Raw genomic sequence first — 18,183 nt, 5'->3', positions numbered from 1 at the left:
GCTGTCGAAAAGCGCCGCAAACACGTAAAAAAGAAACACGAAACAAACATCAAATGTGCCGCTCTTGGCTTGTGGACGGCCATTCTTGTATAACTGCAGTGGCGTCACATGCTGCTGATGCACAGTCATGCTTTTGTGTTTCTTTTCTTTCAGCTAACTTGTTTGTTTTCTTTGTTTCTTTTTGCTGAATTAGGTTTCAAACTTTCTACATGCTAAGCTTCAGAGGCTCGCAGGTAGCAGTCTGCCTCTTCCTACTTTATGATTAGCCCAACTCAGTGATGTGATGTGAGTAGTACTCTCACGCTATGAGATCAGTAGCTTACAGGGGGAAGGGGGAGGGGGGGGGGGAAGCGGGAGGGTTTGGAAGGAAAGAGAGACTCAGCGAGCGAAAGTAAAGTGTCTGATGGGGTAGAAAGATGGGGGCGAAGTGTGTGTGTGTGTGTGAAAAGAATTGGGGGGGGGGGGGGGGGGGGGGATTACTTTCATTCCAAATATTTGCTGTTTTTGGCGCCATTCCCCCCTCAGACTGCCAGTCAGAAGGGTTTGTGTTGGTTCTCTGGTTTAACAGCAAAATGTCAGAAAGCTGAAAGCACAGTGATGATATCTCCACAGAGAGAGAGAGAGAGAGCATGGCCAGGTCTCCCATTGGCAGCTCAAGTGCCATTCATTTTCTGAGAGACTGTCTAGACGGGCTTCACAGATACTGTCTGGTGTACCTTTCTCACTGCACTGCATTCAATGTATTCAAGGCAACATTGCTATACACTGCCATTATTGCTTTTGCTCTAACCCCTCCCACACCAAATCTGCTACTCTTGTACACACACGCACACACACGGTCACAGTCATTAACTCAACACATGGCTTATGCTGCTTGCATGGGGTGCTGGAAATTATTTTGAAAAAGGATTTGAGTGGGTTTAATACTTGTTTTTTTTAAATGAAAATTAGGGAGAGTCCCACTCCTACGTAAGAGAGAACCATTGTCACTCTGCAATTTGATAACCTCCTGTAATTATTTCCACACAAACCCCCCCCCCCCACAAAGGTATTTAAAAACAGAGAAATCCTTTGCCTGTCCATTTGATTGATGTGCAGTTTAATAAAAAAACAAGTTAATGAGTTGAAAAGCATTTGCAAGGGTAGGAAAGGTTATCCACGTGCAGCCTCAGACAAGCTGTAAGAACACTATTGATGCTATAGGCTGCAGGATGTCTCAGATATTACACCTCCTGTACTGTGATACTGTGCAATATATTGGGTGGGTATATGTTTGATCTGCGTGTACAAGAGAGCAGATTATCTTGCACAGGTTCCATCAGGCAAAGAGGCAGGCCTGGCTGAATAACTGTGGGTGTAAGCGGTGGGTGGCAGGGTTCAAAGGTCATTGACCCCTATTGTAGATGAAGTGTGGAGGAGGAGGAGAACATACTGCTTGATCATACACAAGGGTTAGTGAGTGAGGAGCAAAGAAAATGATCCGTATGAATCAACGGCAAAGGAATGACACGGTGAACCGACTGATAGCAATTTTTCTATGTGCACACACGCACATTCAAACGCACACACCAAAGTCAGTAAAGATAAGATAAGATCATACATTACTGATCCCCAGAGGGGAAATTCAGGTGTTGCAGCAGCACACAGGCAAGTAGCAAGGAGTTAGTACAAAATTGAAATGGAAAGCAAAAACTCTATGAAATATCACTTCATGCTATTTGTCTGTTATGTTACACGCCGGCTGACTCGTGCGTCTGTCACCTTTAAGTAGTCTGGCACTGTGTCAACTGTATTCAGACACCTGCCTGTGTTTGGGATTATTCATCACACTCCTGGCTCCCCGTTGAGCTCCCAGGCCAATTCTCCGAGCCGTCCAACTCTGACAGAGCTGATCTGGGAACAGTGGCCAAGCCAGGTCCCACTGGGTAACCTTAAAGTGTCTTAAACCAAGAACTATCATCATCAGCATATCGATAAGGAGAGAACGTTATTGTCTCCTAATGACTTGCGATGGGCACATTTTATTTGTTTTAGAGGCAAATCTTGGTTGGTAGTTTGTTCAATTTAAAACAGTTGAAGAAGGATGAGCCACACTCTTCAAACTCATTTAAGGGGACAAGGAAATGTTGGATCTTATGTTAGGACTGCAGTCCTAACTACAGACTACAGTTTTTAAGAGATGTTACAAGACAGAAAGATGGCCTCGGGTTTGTCTCTTCTTGTGTTTTGTGCGGGACTGAAGTGGAAGAAGCGTGCAAGCTGGGACAGCTGACGACAGTGACCTGACCTCCGATGAACTCGTGGTTTCTCAAGCGCTTTGCCATCAACAGGTTTTTTTCGACGGGTGAAAGGTGTGAATTTCCTCTGGGATAACATATAGCACGTAACGCGAGAAGAAATGCACATTTTCAAACAAGGCACTCGTGCAAATGCTCGTCTCTGCATGAATGTATCTTTAGCTCGCCAAGTTTTCCCTCTCTTTCTTTCACTTTCGGTCCCTCCAGCCCACCCACTCTCGGTCTTCCTCTCTGTCTTTCCCTCTCACTCATCTGGCTGGGTGTTTGAGAGCACACACTCAACGTGGGTGAGAGTGCTAGAGTAGAGTATATGACTGTCAACACAAGGTGCAGAGTGTGTGTGTGTGTGTGTGTCTGCCTGTCTGTGTGGTGCTGTAGGTGGAGAGGCACAGCAGGGCGTGAGGGAGCGCTGTGATAATGACAGGCCATGAATTATATAACATGCAGATTGCATAAGGAGAAGATTATTTTAGGTCCAGATATTGAGGATGTATAAGTAATTTTTTTTTCGCGTGGGTGAACAGCACTATGTGCACCTCCAAGTGCACGGATGTGCGTTAGTGTAAAAATGTTCTGAAATGTGCTCATTTCGTGGTTTTTCTTTTGAGGAGTGTGTGGGTGTAAGCAAACTAAAGTGTATTATGTGTTTGTAAGAAGGGGCATGAATGTTTTCAGATTTCTTTCATAGCTATCTGCATATCAAAACAAGTATGTGGGAATGTTGGCACATTCGCTCACAGTGTGCATAGGGGTGTCTTTATTGCAGGCTCCCACTCATTATCACTTCTCCACTTCAGAGGGAGCGACTTGAAAAGGGCTGAGTCCTTGTGTCGGGAGCAAACCTCGTAACTTCTCGTTTTGATGATTTTTTTTTTCTCTCGTTGGAGCTTGTGTTGGAAGAACACATGCTCCTCTACGGGCGGAACAAGTGTTATGACTCTGTGTCAGCCGCCCGGTCACTACGGTAAAGTCCTATAGGATGTGTGGCGTGGAGTCACAGAAGGGAGGCAGAGCAGATAGAGTCTCCGTGTGCCGCTGCCTCTTCTGTGCGCCTCGCTCCATGCATGAGTGTGCCCCTGTAAAAATAGACCTCTTAAAGGGCCAGCAGCCACTCAACCTTCTCCCACAAGAGGCCTGTTCTGCTCTTCAGGGTGACAGTACTCTAAGAAACATGGGACCTGAGAACATTCTGTATGTCTCATTCAGCCTGCAGAGAGGAGTTGTATTTCTGTTTCCCTAAGAAATAGAAACAAACCTACATTCAGTTTCTCTTTGTCAGCTTTACATCATTCATGAGGGGGAACCTCTCTGGTACACAGCCAGAGTCGTAAAATAAAGCTCCAGGTTTTTTAGTCTGAGTAGGTTAACAGAAAAAAAAAAAAAAAACACAGGAGAGATCAGAGTTATGAAGCCCAAAATGACGACAGCTTGAGTCACACCCTGGCACAAACAGTCACACATCACAGAGTCCCTGCAACAACATGAAAGTGACAAATACAGTACCAGAAACTACAAGCAAAACCCCCGAGCATACGATACACACTTTGTAATTGGAAATGAGCATTTCTAGAGGCAATCACTCAGTGACACAGGACTTCCTGTACGCGCCAGCAGACCGTCCTCATAATTGAAATAAGTGAATTAAGTCAGCAGGGACAAATGTTGTACGACTCACTTGAACGACATCTATAGCTGCGAACTGTTTGAACCTGTGAAGTGTTCCTATAGACAGCATATGGGGTATCACTGCAGCAGACGGACAGCGCCTGGCAGAGCAGAAATAGACATGCAGGAATCATAATCGTGCGTGCTGACGTAGTATTTCTCCATCCAGAGTGGCAAGAAATGAAGAAGGATTAATCAAAAAACATCGGTTTGCATCCCAAAGAGAGGGATGCAGAGACCAGACATTTCCAGTCTCTTTTGAAGGGAGTATTATCAAAGATGTGAGGTGATGTTTGAAGTTCTCAAAGTGGATGGTTTCTCATTTAGCCTCGCGTACACGCTGGCTGAATAAGTTAGATTTAAGACGCCTGACGCGCCTGAACATCCTCCCTTTGGTTGCACGAGATTCCTCTCAAACTTGGCCCCCCAACATCTGCACCGTTTTATTTCTCCCTCATCCTCCTCCACTTTCCAAAAATGTTCCCCGACTCCTCTTACCCCACCCTCGTCCATCTCGTATCCGTGCACTCCCAGTTTAAGCGGGCTCCTCCAGGGCCCCCTGGCTATCTCTGGACCAGGGCTATTTAAGCCCACTGCTCTAATTCTGAAAGTCCTGCTCTGCCGTCAGTCTGAGTGATGGACCTCCACCTCTCTCTCTCTCTCTCACTCTCTCTCTATCTGTCTGTCTGTGTCTGTCTTCTGCACACACTCCTCGTCTCTGGATCAGTCACACTCTTGTTCACACTCTCTCTGTTATTCTCTTCCACGCGCACAAACACCCCCACACACAGGTGCCGGCTTACATGAGTGTTTACAACATGCTCACGCACACGCCACAACGCACACTCGCATTTCAGAAATACATTTCTCCCACTATAACTAACACAGCTCAATCACTTCTTAGAAGGACATTTACATACTGTAGTCTTAACTCTTAAACCTGTTTCCTATGAGCCTTCAAGACACACAGCACAGGTCTGTTCATTTCTAAGTTGCTCACACACCTGAGTTCCCCACTCTCTCCTACACACACACACAGACACACACTCAAGAGGAGGAAGCGGTGTGGTCACATACCTCGCCGGGTGCCTTTGAGTAGCAGGTAGCAGAGAGTTCACTCATTGGATCAGGAGGCAGCAGGCACGTAAGAATATCCAGTTTTGAGAGCGCTATTCTCTTCCTCCTCTCTACTGCTCAGCCTCCCCTCCCTTCATCCTATTCCTGCCTCTCCTCCTTCTCACTCTCTAAACGCCTCTTTGCTCTCTCTCTCTCTCCCTGTGAGTGCACTCTCTCTCTCCCTCTCTCTCTCCCCAGCTTGCTTGATCTCTCCCAACTCCCCCCCCCCTCCCTTTTTCTGTCTCTCCCTTTCACTGACACACACACCTTCTATCTCTCTCCCCCTTACAACTTCAATGTCTTAGTTTGCGCTCTGACACACGCTGACACTTGATAACTTTTTCTTTCCCCTGCCTAATATGCTCTGCCTCTCTCTCGCTCGCCCTCCCCGGGAGTGTATAATTAGACGGAGCTCAGTGGTAATACAGTCAGGCTCATTGTGGGAGCCTGAGCATTGCTGCTCATGTTTGGCTGATAGCCCAGCGGCTTCACTCATTAACCTCCCTGGAGCTGCAGAATGGACCGGCCCACGGCTCGCGCTATTTGCTGCAACACCTCAGCCTCTTAGACCAGCAGCCAATCGCAGCCCACGAGGATGATGGCAAAGGTGCGCTCACAGGGAGCACACATCGCCGTAGGTGAGAGCTAATCATAATCAAGAAGTATTGACATGTTAAGGCGGGTGAAGTGTGATTTCAGCCAGTCAAATCTGACACATTGAGAAGTTCATCAGAGTCATAAGTTCTCTTTTTAGCTTAATCACTTGGTCATGATGTGCGTGCAGTGGCATCATGTGCTTTTCTTTCAAGCATGAAACCACAAAAGACCACTCACACATCTTATTGTGAAAGCACAGTGAGGTATGGGAATGCCCTGTGTAATGTAGCAATAAGTCATATGCTCTCTTTACTGCACTGCGTGCCCCAGTTCCCATCACGTATGACCTGCTATAAACTTTCAAGAGAGGCTTCCTTTATCTCGCTTTGACAACTTTGAACCACTAACAGGGCATCTTTGACAAATGAAAGAGAAATATAGCTATTTCATTTTGAATCATTAACATTTCTGGATTACATTATTTATTTTTTCCCACTATATCCTTCATAACATTGCCTGATCCAACCTTTTTTAATTCACATCTAACATTTCTGACACATTCTTAATTTGACTTCTTACACGTGAGCGAGCACTTCTACTCTCTGTTTTGGCTTTGTCATCATGGCTGAAACATTTGACTCAGGTCCAGAGCTGCGAGTGTCAGGACAGGTCAAGGCAGATCGCATGAGCAGCTTACAAGACAGTGATCTCTCACCAGCACAATGTCAAAGGGAATTGGATTCTACGTCCTGCCAAGTGTGAACTTTATTTACCTGTGATCACGGTCATCCACGCTGGATTTACAAGTTATCCATTTTTATTGTTGGAATTATCATAATGCTCATCTTTTTCCACAAAATAAAGTAATTTTAGTCACGCCACTGTTAAACTGTGTTTTTTTTTCAGCAGAGCAAAAGTTAAAAATAAATAAATAAATGTAACTTATCATTTTTGTAAGAGGTTGTTTCTTAGGATGTTGCGTTATAGGATGTTTAAATACACTACTTAAGAAAAAGAAAGGAACAGAGAAAAGGGGATCAGAAACTGCCTGAACAGATTAATTCCCTACCATCCACCCAACACAGATACTGTTGTCTAAACAGTACAAAAGGAAAATAAAAGAAAAAGTGGATCTGTCACAACAAGGTTAAGACTCTGTTAGAACATAAAAAACTGTAAAAAGACTTAAAGCGAGCATTTAAAGAACATTCTGCCAAGAATCTTTAAAAGTTATATCAAGCTCAAAGAAACATAGTCTCATGTCATTTCTTGTTCTATTTTTCCCATTATCATATTGAATATTATACAGAATGATTTGCAGGTTTTCCCAGTTTTCATCAGGTTTAGTTTGGTAGCCATTCCACTGATCAAAGCTCACAGCATGATTACATCGGCACCACAGCCTCATGACCTTCATAGATCATATTTTCTTCTTTAAAGTCTCCTAACAATCAGCGCTTTTGTAAACTATTACAGTATGTCTCACCTTCAGCTCTTGAGTCGTCAAACACAGTTGAAATGTCTCTGTCACACTAAAAGACTCTTCTCACAGGTAGATGTATACGCTTCAAGACAATTATTTATTTATTTTGTTCTGCAGGCATTAACAAAGGTCATCACTGACTTCATGCCGAGTGAGCATGATGTGTTGAAAGTTTCTGTTTGACTGGAGTCCAGGAGTGGGAGGGAGATTGTGATCAAACAACCAGAAAGAGTGGGAGGGTGTGACTACAGCACTTATCGAGAGATCACATGGTGTGTGTGTGTGTGTGTGTGTGTGTGTGTGTGTGTGTGTGTGTGTTCTTGTGCAGGCATGTATCTTTTGCTCTTGTGATTATTGGGCTCAGCACTGGCAAAACGTCTTAGTATCATTTCCTCTCTCTTTCTCTCTCTCTCCCAGTCTCACTTCTGTATTCTCAATACAACATCCTATAAACACTGATGATAATAGTACGAGGACAAAACTTGACTCTGTTTGCTGTGTGGAAATTATTACAACAGGCCAAAGTGCAAGTGACATTCAGTCAGATTTGTGCCCTTTAAATACTTGTAGTCTTTTGAGTCATTGATGGAACAGTTGACTCAACGAGGTCGAAATGACGGATTGTTTCAAATTTTAACATTAAACTAAAACAGTGACGATAAAGTGCCAAGGGGTGAACGTATAAAAATAAACGTGAGCATTCTCTCAATGCAAATAAACAAACAGCGTGTCGTTATTAGTGAGTCACAATCAATGCAGGAGTTTGTCTATAGCATCACGTAAAGTGGCGTTTGGATCCCCGGGGATCGCGACACACTGGGAGGGACGTCTCGAGAAGCCTTCCAAATGCCTTAAAATTGCATTTTACCCATTATTGTGAAATTGTATTTAAGTAAGATTTGTGCTGAAATGAAAGTCAAACGTAAGTTCGACTATAAAAATGTTTTATTTTGTTGAATTATTTTAAAGCTTTGCAGGTTTTTTTAGACTGACAACGTTGCTTGGATAGGCCTTAGTATTGTTGCTGTGGGCAATGTTGAATGCCAGAACCACGGGATGAAAAGCTGGGGAACCAGTGATGTACGCTTCTGCATCTACAAGTGGATATTAATAACAGGATTTTAAGAAAGAAAAAAATACGTTAAAAACACCTCGACAGGTTTATCAGCCATCTTTGAACCAGTGCTTTAACCGTACAGTACTCTTTAATGCAGGCTCATGGATGGTGCTGGTAACATAGACCACAGATGTATTTAATAATCACTATGTGAGAAAACACAGGTTATCAAACTGCTCAAGGTTTATTATACATTTTCAGACTAAGATAAAAAAAAAGAAAAGATTGTGTACATCAGCGCCTTTGGCCAAGCGGTCAGTGTGTGGTCAGGCAGCCCTGGTTTCCCAGCATGTCATTCCTCCCTCTCTGTGTCCCTGATTTCTACTAACTAATTGGTCTTAAGACAAGTGACATTTCATTGACCATCTGATGATCTACAATGTTTCTACTTTTAAAACTACAGTCAGATTCAGTGTGTAGGCTTGAAGTAAAATTAGCCCTCTAACGTGTAACCACATGAATTGCTGTGGACAGCTTTGACTAATCGTGGATTTCAGTATTGGAAAATCTACTTTAACAACATAGCTCTGCCAGCTTCAAATGACTCTGCACTCGAAGTAGCTGAGCAACATCAAAGCTTCCTGAGGAAGAAAGTGAGTTTGGTTGACTGAACCTACTTGGAAAAGTAATTCAAAATACCTTTTAAAAAATGAGGCTGAAGAGGCAAACGTGGTACAAAATAAAACAGCAACAGATACAACTTAAATGCATCGCTTTAATGACTCCTCTGGTTGTATTTACTGTAAACTAAAAACCAATAAACTGCCCATGCTAATCTTGTCAAACTGTAAGACACATGCCTCGCCTATTGGAGGAAACTTCTTGAATAACATGCAACAAGTACTCTTAAAATATTATGGAACAAAAAACCTCCACAGTTCTTATGGCTTCTCATAACTTGCTAAAAAAAGGTGTTTTTTTCACCGAGGAGGCTTTAAGGTCAGTCCAGGTGAAACCTGACACATATCTCCCATAAATCAGTGGAATGAAAGAAACACAACCAATCACAGTGTCAGGTTTTACGATGACTTGCAGAGGTCACAATCTGACCGAACAGCACAGAGGCCCCATGACTTTACCATGACGGTACCTTCAGCCAAATGAGTCTTTTACTCTCATTTGTGACCACATATGCAATCACAAAAAAAAAGAAAAGAAAAAAGAGCCAATCACATGTCAACGTGACACAAACCCTTGCTTCCTGCTTAAAAACGCACACACCCGGCACAGACAAAGACAGTGTGAGACAATTTCACAACCCTTTGTGTGTGTTATGAGTTTTAATAGTAGATGCTTGAGTGTGGATGTATGGAGTTTGAATGAACACACAATAAGGGTTTTTGTTTGTTTTGTAACGTGTTTTTGTATGTATGTGAATGTGAGTGTGTGTGTGTGTGTGTGTGTGTGTGTGTGTGTGTGTGCATGAAACTGACTCACCCCGTGTCAGTTACTCCTCTACTAAAGTGTCCTTTCCTTTTCTACTTCACACCTCTCCAGTTTGCTATTTTTGGGCCATGTTAGCAGAACTACTAGCATCCAGTAGATCATACACACACACACAAACACACACACACTCACACTACAACATGCAAAACCCATTGGGAGTGTTTTGGAGGAGCGTGATGAGACTTGCATCTTTTATGGCGCTGTGGTACAAAAGCTGATTCGCTGGAGCAGACAAAAATATCCAGGGTTACTCGCAAAGTGAAAAATATCGTATTGCATAAGACAGTGAAAGGACCTGACCACGTAAATGCAACAGTAGCTCCCTCCCACAAAAGCACGCACACACTCTCATATATACACATGCAAACACACACGCACGCACACACAGACACGCACACACAGTGATGTCCTAATAGTGTCCTGCAGGCAGGCGGGCAGAGGCGGGCCCGGGTAGAGAAACTGGAGCTGAGGCAGAGTGCTGACTCAGGGAACAAACCAGAGAGAGAGAGAGAGAGAGAGAGAGAGAGAGAGAGAGAGAGAGAATGTGTGTGTGTGTGTGTGTGTGTGTGTGTGAGAGAGAGAGAGAGAGAGAGATAAAGAGTGTATGTGTGTGTGTGTGAGATAGAGAGAGGGGACATTGTGCTACACAGAGGCCTCTTGACTTGCGTGTACAAATGAGAATGTCCCGACCACCTCTCGAAGCACTTTATTTTGTTTAACCGCTACTTTGAGGATGGACAACACAGACGATGGAGCCAAAAAATATCTTTTGTAAAAATTCTGTTAAAAAAAAAAAAGAAGTCTCAATCTTTTCCCTTTTCGTTTCCTTTCCCTCCTAATGTATTGATAATACTCCATCAAGTACCATGACACTTAACTCCTGAAATAAACAATTCTTTTTTTTTCAGACAACTTAAATGTCACCACTCAAAGATATAAAAATGGAGAGTCATCTTTAACAGAAGCAAGGCGGGACAAGAAACATTCAGTCAGAAAGATTAAGTGCAATTAACAACTTAGAGAAAAAAGAAAAGAAAAAGGAATGGTTGATGAAATGATTTTAACAAATAAATGTGACTGTCATAAATAAAGACAGGACATCACATGGAAAACCTGACATTTTAAAATAACAGAAGAGACATTTTTTAAACGATAAAATACATCGGTGGATCATTTTTATATTTGCCGGTCGAAGAAGAGAAAAACTTTTCTTTATACAGTACATTGGCAACAATTGAACTATCAAAATCAACATGTCTGTGGTAATCGACGTGTCAAGTGCATGTGTGTGTGTGTGTGTGTGTGTGTGTGTGTGTGTGTGTGCGCATTACCATAAGGTTTGCGTGTGTGTGCCTGTGTAATGTGATGTTTATAGACTGTGCTCTAAACAGAAGAGCAGCAAGTCAGCAACATCCAGGTGGTTTTGGTTTACCCTCTGGTTTTACTCCCCTCTTTCCCTCCCTCCCTCGTCCTCTCGTTGTCTTCCTCTGTCTTTCCTGCTTCATTATTTGTCCTTTCTCTATGGCTAAAAATACTTGCTTCCCTGTCACTATAACAGATCACCTCAGAGGAAATTTGCTGCCAGCAGTGGACATCGTCTGATACAACAGCAAAATGCAACCCATCTCACGTCCTTAAAAAAAACACACGCACACACACACAAATGCACATGCTTTTGGTTTTGGAAACCAAATGGTGTCAGTGGATTAGTATCTGGGACTTTGTGCTCATATATAAAAGTGTTCTGTGTGCATGTAAGATAAACAGGTGCACTTACCACATAAGGATGACTGAGCTGTTGGAAGGCTGACAACCCTGCAATAGTTAGGTGGTGCGATAGTTACATGAGGTCACAGCATTCAGAGCTGGAATTAAGCACACAAACACACACACACACACACACACACACACACACACACAAGGGTTGCACCTGTGTTTGCAGGAATATATTGTGCGAGAGAGTGACTGAGTGGAATGATGCAGACAAAGAAAATATGTGTGAGCAAATGTCCACAAGGGTACTGGTGAAAATGAGTTTTCATGCAGGAGAAAGAGAGAGAGAGAGAGAGAGAGAGAGAGAGAGAGAGAGAGAGAGAGAGAGAGAGAGAGAAGAGAGAGAGAGAGAGAGAGAGAAAGAGAGAGAGAGAGAGAGAGAAAAAGCGAGTGTGAAAACGAGTTTGGCTGACAGGCCACTCTTGTGACTCGTAAGAAAATTAAATAAACAACAACTTCTCACTCCTGCTTTCACACTTCTATGTGCAACTCAACCAAGTCTGTCGGAGATGGCATAAGGTGTCACTGTTTGGTTCTCAGGAGAATTTTCCTCCGTGCCTGGTGTTCCCATGGAAACTGTGCGGCGACCTGGGATGACCCCTAAGGACTGAAGAGGGGCGGAGATGAGGTGGCCGTTTAGTTCAGGTCAGCGGATGGATATGAATGCATTCATCACTTCTCACAGGTTTCACATAATTAGCCTCTGAGATAGAGCTTGTTCCGCAGATGTTTACATTAGAAGAAGACTAAGACATTTATTGTATCAGTCATACTTTTTTTATGGCTTAATGTCTTTCATGTTTGTTTCTGATTTACAACGGCTCTCTCCTTCATTCTTTTCCTTTACCCCCACCTTTCTCCACAGGTGAGTGAGTGCTGCGAGTACAGTGTGTGTGTGTGTGTGTGTGTGTTTGTGTGTAAAAGCATGCCCTGCTACGGTACCTGCGCTTCAACAGGCCCTGTTGTCTCATTATCAGAGTGACATTTGTGCAGCCCTGAGGAGCCATCTGGATGCGTCCCACACACATGTGTGAGAAACCAGCCTGGGTTTGGATATGACTCACATCAAACAGCCTCTCTGCCCACACAAACACACACTAAAAAACACGCGCGCGTACACACAAACGCCAAATACTAACAGCACAAATAGAGCAGTTTGAAGCCAAAATCTGACATTTAACGAGTGAGGTGACAGAGGGATTGATACAAATATTCCAACACACACTTCACAACTTCACACAGTCAGGCAACGCAAGCACAACAATGGATGCTCATTGAGAACAGCTGCACATGAATGTGTGGACAGCTGCAGAAGAAGACGAAGCACAGAAAGTAAAAATCAACATGACAATTTAGGTGGTGTGCTTTATCTCAAATGTGTGCATGAAGGTGTGTGCTTTTTTTTGCGATTGTGTGTGTATTTGTGTGTGTGTGTGTGTGTGTATCGGTGCGGGCGTCTACGGGACAGTCCCACGTTGAATGCAAATGGGTGCATAAGTGCCACAGGTTGGAGTTGTGAAACTGTCTGAATGGCTCAGAAGGAGATACAAATTCATTGTCCAGGAAAGTCCCGAAAATGTGAAATAAGATCAAAACAACTTCCTTACCCTCAGAGATAAGATACAATTAATTCATGCGTAAAATAATGTGACAGATTTTTCAAACGTTGTTTTTTAAAGGGACTTTCCATAAAACGACAATACCTATGAGAGAGGCAAATACAACTATATTCAGATTCAAAAATTGTAAATTATGAACATGTTAAACCATTATTACCCATTGAATACAGATAGTGCATATATTGCATATTTACTAGCTTTAATTATTTTTTTAAGCATATTTTTTTCCACGCTTATATTGTTATCTATTTTAATTTTTGCACTGTGTGATTTTCTTCTGCTATCCTGCTTTGCTGCTGTAACACTGTCAAATCTCTCCGCTTGCGAGATGAATAAAGGATTGTCTTATCTCATCTTATAACTAAACAACAACTGGAGGGGACAAAATGGAGCGTCTGTTCATGTAAGTGACAAAGGGCTTTATTTATGATTGCCGATGACTGAATGCAACCGATGCAATCTGTCACAACTCAATTAGCTCAGAAAATCTGTAGTGAAGTATGTGTGACATAAATAATAACTACCAGGAGTGAGAAAACACAAAAGGCCCGCGTGACTCAAACAAAGAGCAGATCGAAGACACTGCTTTAATTCGACAAATCTGCATCTGAACCAATTTTATATCCTGTTTTCAGCACAAGCTGTAACCTTCCGAGGGGAGAATATGACTGTCGCTCGACATTTATGAAAAGAACAAATGCAGTTTCGCTATTAGTATGTCAGCACAGCACACATCCACATACACACACACACACACACACACACACACACACACACACACACACACACACATCCAAGTGAGCTGAGGAACTACAAAGTTAGCATACTGAGTCATTATCACATAAATGCTATCGGTGTGTTGTGAAAGATGCATGCATATTTAAAACATTCTCTCTCTCTAAGGCCTTCTGTGTTGAATCTTGGCCCCCAGAGTCCATTACCTGAGCAGCTCTGCGCATGCAGGTTGCAGAATGCCACAGTGATGTTCACTGACATGCCAAAGCTCTGCTGCATGCAAGGTAGGCCTCTCTCCATCCCCTTCATCTCTCTCTCTCTCTCTGAATCTCTCTTTGCCTCCTACCTTCTCTCATCTATAATTGATTGCTCCCACTGTACCAACTTCATTTGCTGGCTGTGAATAATGAATGAGACACGGAGTGGAGGCGCTTTTTCTTCTCCGCTGGTTTGATACCCGATTAGCCGTTTACAGGGTATCTGTGCTATCCGTGACCGGGCTCGGGGGTCTCCCAACGTGCGCCACAGTAGTGAAGAAACGCTGCCGAGAAGCTCTGAAAGCGTGAGAAAATAATTCATCCAAGAATGAAAAGAAGGCATCGTTTGTGGCTATGCAACAGGCTTGTGCCACGATGACAAGCATGTTGTTTCAATACATGAGTGAAGCTTGTGAGGCAGCGAAATGACAAGGTTGTTACACTGAAATTGAACCTGTGCGATTTATGGGGAGTGCATAATTCCAATTATAGCATTCTCGCACTCTGCCAGCATCGTCACACACACATGGGTGCACATGCTACATACTCTACCTGCTTTGCACACATTCAAACACTTTCTAATACACATACAAAAGCAGCACGCACAGAGACAAAGTGTTCTCTGAGTTCTTCTGAGGTGCACGCCATGTGACCAACATTAACTCCTCTCCACAGCTCAATGGACTTTCAGGCCGCGTCCAACACGCACATTCACCCGCTCACACTCGACTCACACTAACACAGGATTAATAATAGCGTGTTTCAGTTCCACAATGCACCAGAGAAGTGCAAGCGAAGCATTTCAGAGCTCCGGGACCAAAGATGACGTACTGTTTTTTTTTTTTTTCTTTCCCGGGAGATGGGGGGGGTGAAATTACGTCAACCAGTGACTCAAAAAATGCCGCTTCGCATGTCCTTGAAGAGCTTTAAAAAAAAAAAAAAAAAGGGGGCATACCCCCTCCAACTCCTCCCATACCTTCCTCTCTTACTATCACAGAGACAATCCATGCACATATATCCTCATTCATGGAAAAAACAGGAGGAGACAGAAATGCACACAAACAAATTAAAGAGCTGCATTGTTTGAAGTCTGCCGTTGGAGAAAGTTGTAAAGGACAGAAGGGGTTAAGTGTGGACCGCAGAGTGCTCGTGACATGCCAGCGGTTTCTGCAACCTGATGGAATGGAGTTTGTTTGGAAGGGAAGTCGGGCTTTGATGGCAATGAGACGATAAGGACGGTTTCCATCTTCAGCTTCGACCTCAAGCACAGACATCCTTTTCTTCGCTCGTTGTCTATTCTCCCTCTGCCACCTCGTCTCTGTCTGTCTGACTCTTTCACTGGCGGCCCCACATCAACACACCAGAAGAGACAGCCCTAACACAGAGAGACCCTGAGTGTCTGACAGAAGCTTATAGAGTTAGACACAGTCTGAGTCTGAATAAGTCTTGATCTTCAGGGGGAGGTACACAGCAGGCGCAGTTATAAAGAGAGGCAGGCGGAGGAAGAGTTGCGAGAGAAAAGACGAAGAACACAAGAGAGCGTGAGTGCGTGAGAACGAGAGAGATGTACTGTAGGGAGCTGGAGGGAGGAAAGTAAGAGAGAGAAAGAGAGAGACGGAGGGAGAATAGATGAGCATGAGAGTGTGTGAGAGAGATAAATAGAGACAGAACGAGCAGGAGGAGGGGGAGAGAGTGTAAACAGCAGAAGGTTCACTGGGTTCAGTGTGCAGTAGAGGAGCTGAAAGATGGGCATCAGAATTCGAAGCCCAGGGGGCTGGATAGTGGTGCGTGACTCACATACTCATGCATATATTCACGCACACACATGCACACAGAAATGCTTTCTTTTCAAACACAAACTATTATGCACATAAACTCCAGGGAGACAATCTAAGGCGAAAATAAAAGAGCCGTTCACGGTAATCGTGTGACACATTGGCTTCCTCTTCAAATGTAAAGTGTGATAGTGCACAACTAAATCCCTCTACTGTCTACATAACGTGTTCATAAATAATGCTTTATGTTAGCATAGCATTTAGCATCCACAGATTAAATCTCTCCTCGCTACGTACAGAAACTATATATTACATTGACTCATTTCTACAATGAGCTACGCTGTGGTTCATGTTGTGTTGTGACTCAGAAATACACACCATCACACAAAATCTGACATTTTCACGGACAGGAAACGTGAAAATATAGTTGGCCTTTATATTTACAGGTCACCTAAAACATTTGACGTTGTGGTTTACCTTTTCCATCTGATAATGACTAATATCACGCATAATAAACTCAGCTCGCTGCTGTATATCAGAGGCAAGGCTCAGCATGACGAGTCAAACCAATACTGTCACTCACCCGGTTCAGGCAGGCTGTTCTCTCGACATGAGTCACTAGATCTCCATTTTGATACTGAGAAACACTGCACACACTTGCAAAACTGACATAGCAAACCATGATGTTAACTCAAAAACTCATCCCACAGAGTTCACCTTTGGACAGCTCGTAAGCAGAGACTCATCACAGAGTATTTCAAACTGTGCACTTTTTTTTTTTTTTGTGTGTGTGTGACTGAGCTGTGGATGACAACGTGCACATTCATAGCGGCAGAAAAAAAACACAAGTCATATAATAAGAGGTTAGGTTGGCGCTGTCAGAAAGTTTAAAACACATAGCAGGTATGTAGAATTGAAGGCAGCCATTAGGACTCGGCGTTTTCTTCAAGGCTGTCACTCATTGTGTCATATTCCTTACCATGTCTGCTGAGACACACAAAAGGTTGTGCATCTTACAGCTGAGGCAAGCACAGTCCTAATAACTTTCTTGTTCTCACAATGGCTAATTAACACCTTGACGAAGCCACGTGTTCCTCTCTCTGAGAACAAAGGCATTGTTACCGTCGCCTCTCCGTCCTACCACGTTGAGCTAACAGCCCCCAGATGCTGTTTATCAATGAGGCTCACAGGCACAACTTAGAACACTGGCAGGCAGGTGTGCACATTTGTGCATTTGGCACTTGGATGTCTGTTGCCATGGTGACCCCTAGAATATCCCCGTACAGCATAAAGTGATATTTTTTAATAAAGTTTGAGGGCTCTGAATTTACTGTCTGGTGCAGCTTGTAAAGACATGATGTGAAGAACTTTTTTTCATCATCTGTCCCTGTGTGTGTGCGTGTGCATGTGTGTGCGTGCGTGCATGTGCGTGTGTGTGTTTGTGTATTGGGTAAATCCAGCAGCTTATGTCTGCAGCTGTACTGTTTAATGAACAAAAGCTAAGTGTAATACACACAGGGACAACTGATTATTGTGTCTGTTAGTAGTGAACGTATAGATGTGAATACATGCCCTGAGCCACTGTCCTTATGTGTGAGTGTACACGACTGTGTGCATGCGCAAAATGAGTATATTTACCACAGAATGAGTCACAAGCCACATCAGAGACGGTGCTGCTGAAGACTGAGACAACACCGTTTCAAAGAGGAAGCCAGCACTGATAGAGCTGAGAAAGCAAAGACGGACCCACACACACACACACACACACACACACACACACACACACACTGGAAATCCCCTTTTGTTCACCTGAATGAATTAAAATTGGGAGTAGCTAACCAAAAAACAACAACAAATTAGATGTGTTAAAGATTGTTTTTCTTAACCCGAAGGCATCTACTGTAATCCAACTAATCTTAAACTGTTTTTTTGTTTTTTTATCAAGATGATGTTTCTGTGACGTTTGCTTGTATTGACTACAAACATTTCTGAGTATTATTTAAGGAATTTTAATTTTGGGAAGAGAAAATAGCTAAATGTGCTAAAAAAAAACAACAAAAAAACAACTACTCTCGTCGACAGTAGTTAACCTCACACACAAAGTGTCAGCTAAAATGTAATACACAATCCTCACCAGCAGGTGTCATTATTGACTCGCCAATGAAGTAAGGGTAAGAACCCTTGGCGATTCACTGCAATCTTCTCTGCAGTGGCTAGAGGTCGGCATGTACAGTTTGAGGGAAAGTTTCTCACCTTTAACAAATGAGGTTTTGTCAAGAAACCACAAGGGTATGGCAGACTTT

General features: G+C 43.2%; 1 protein-coding gene across 4 annotated transcripts in view; it reads right to left on the bottom strand.

Annotated features, from left to right (window-relative positions):
- Nucleotides 1-18,183, bottom strand: part of LOC306834328 (uncharacterized protein) — a 79,792-nt gene that overhangs the window by 11,887 nt on the left and 49,722 nt on the right. The window contains exon 1 of one of the 4 annotated variants that reach the window (XM_079360177.1): nt 5,040-5,218. The exons of 2 other annotated variants lie outside the window; for them this stretch is intronic. The gene's annotated coding sequence lies outside the window, so the exon portion shown is untranslated. Of the gene's footprint in view, nt 1-4,460; nt 5,002-5,039; nt 5,219-18,183 lie in introns of those variants that run through there. One more of the 4 variants, XM_079360178.1, reaches the window with a different exon arrangement.

This window comes from Symphodus melops (assembly GCF_947650265.1).
Source record: "Symphodus melops genome assembly, chromosome: 13".
Taxonomy (NCBI): domain Eukaryota; kingdom Metazoa; phylum Chordata; class Actinopteri; order Labriformes; family Labridae; genus Symphodus; species Symphodus melops.
This window is presented reverse-complemented; position numbering and strand designations above follow the sequence as displayed.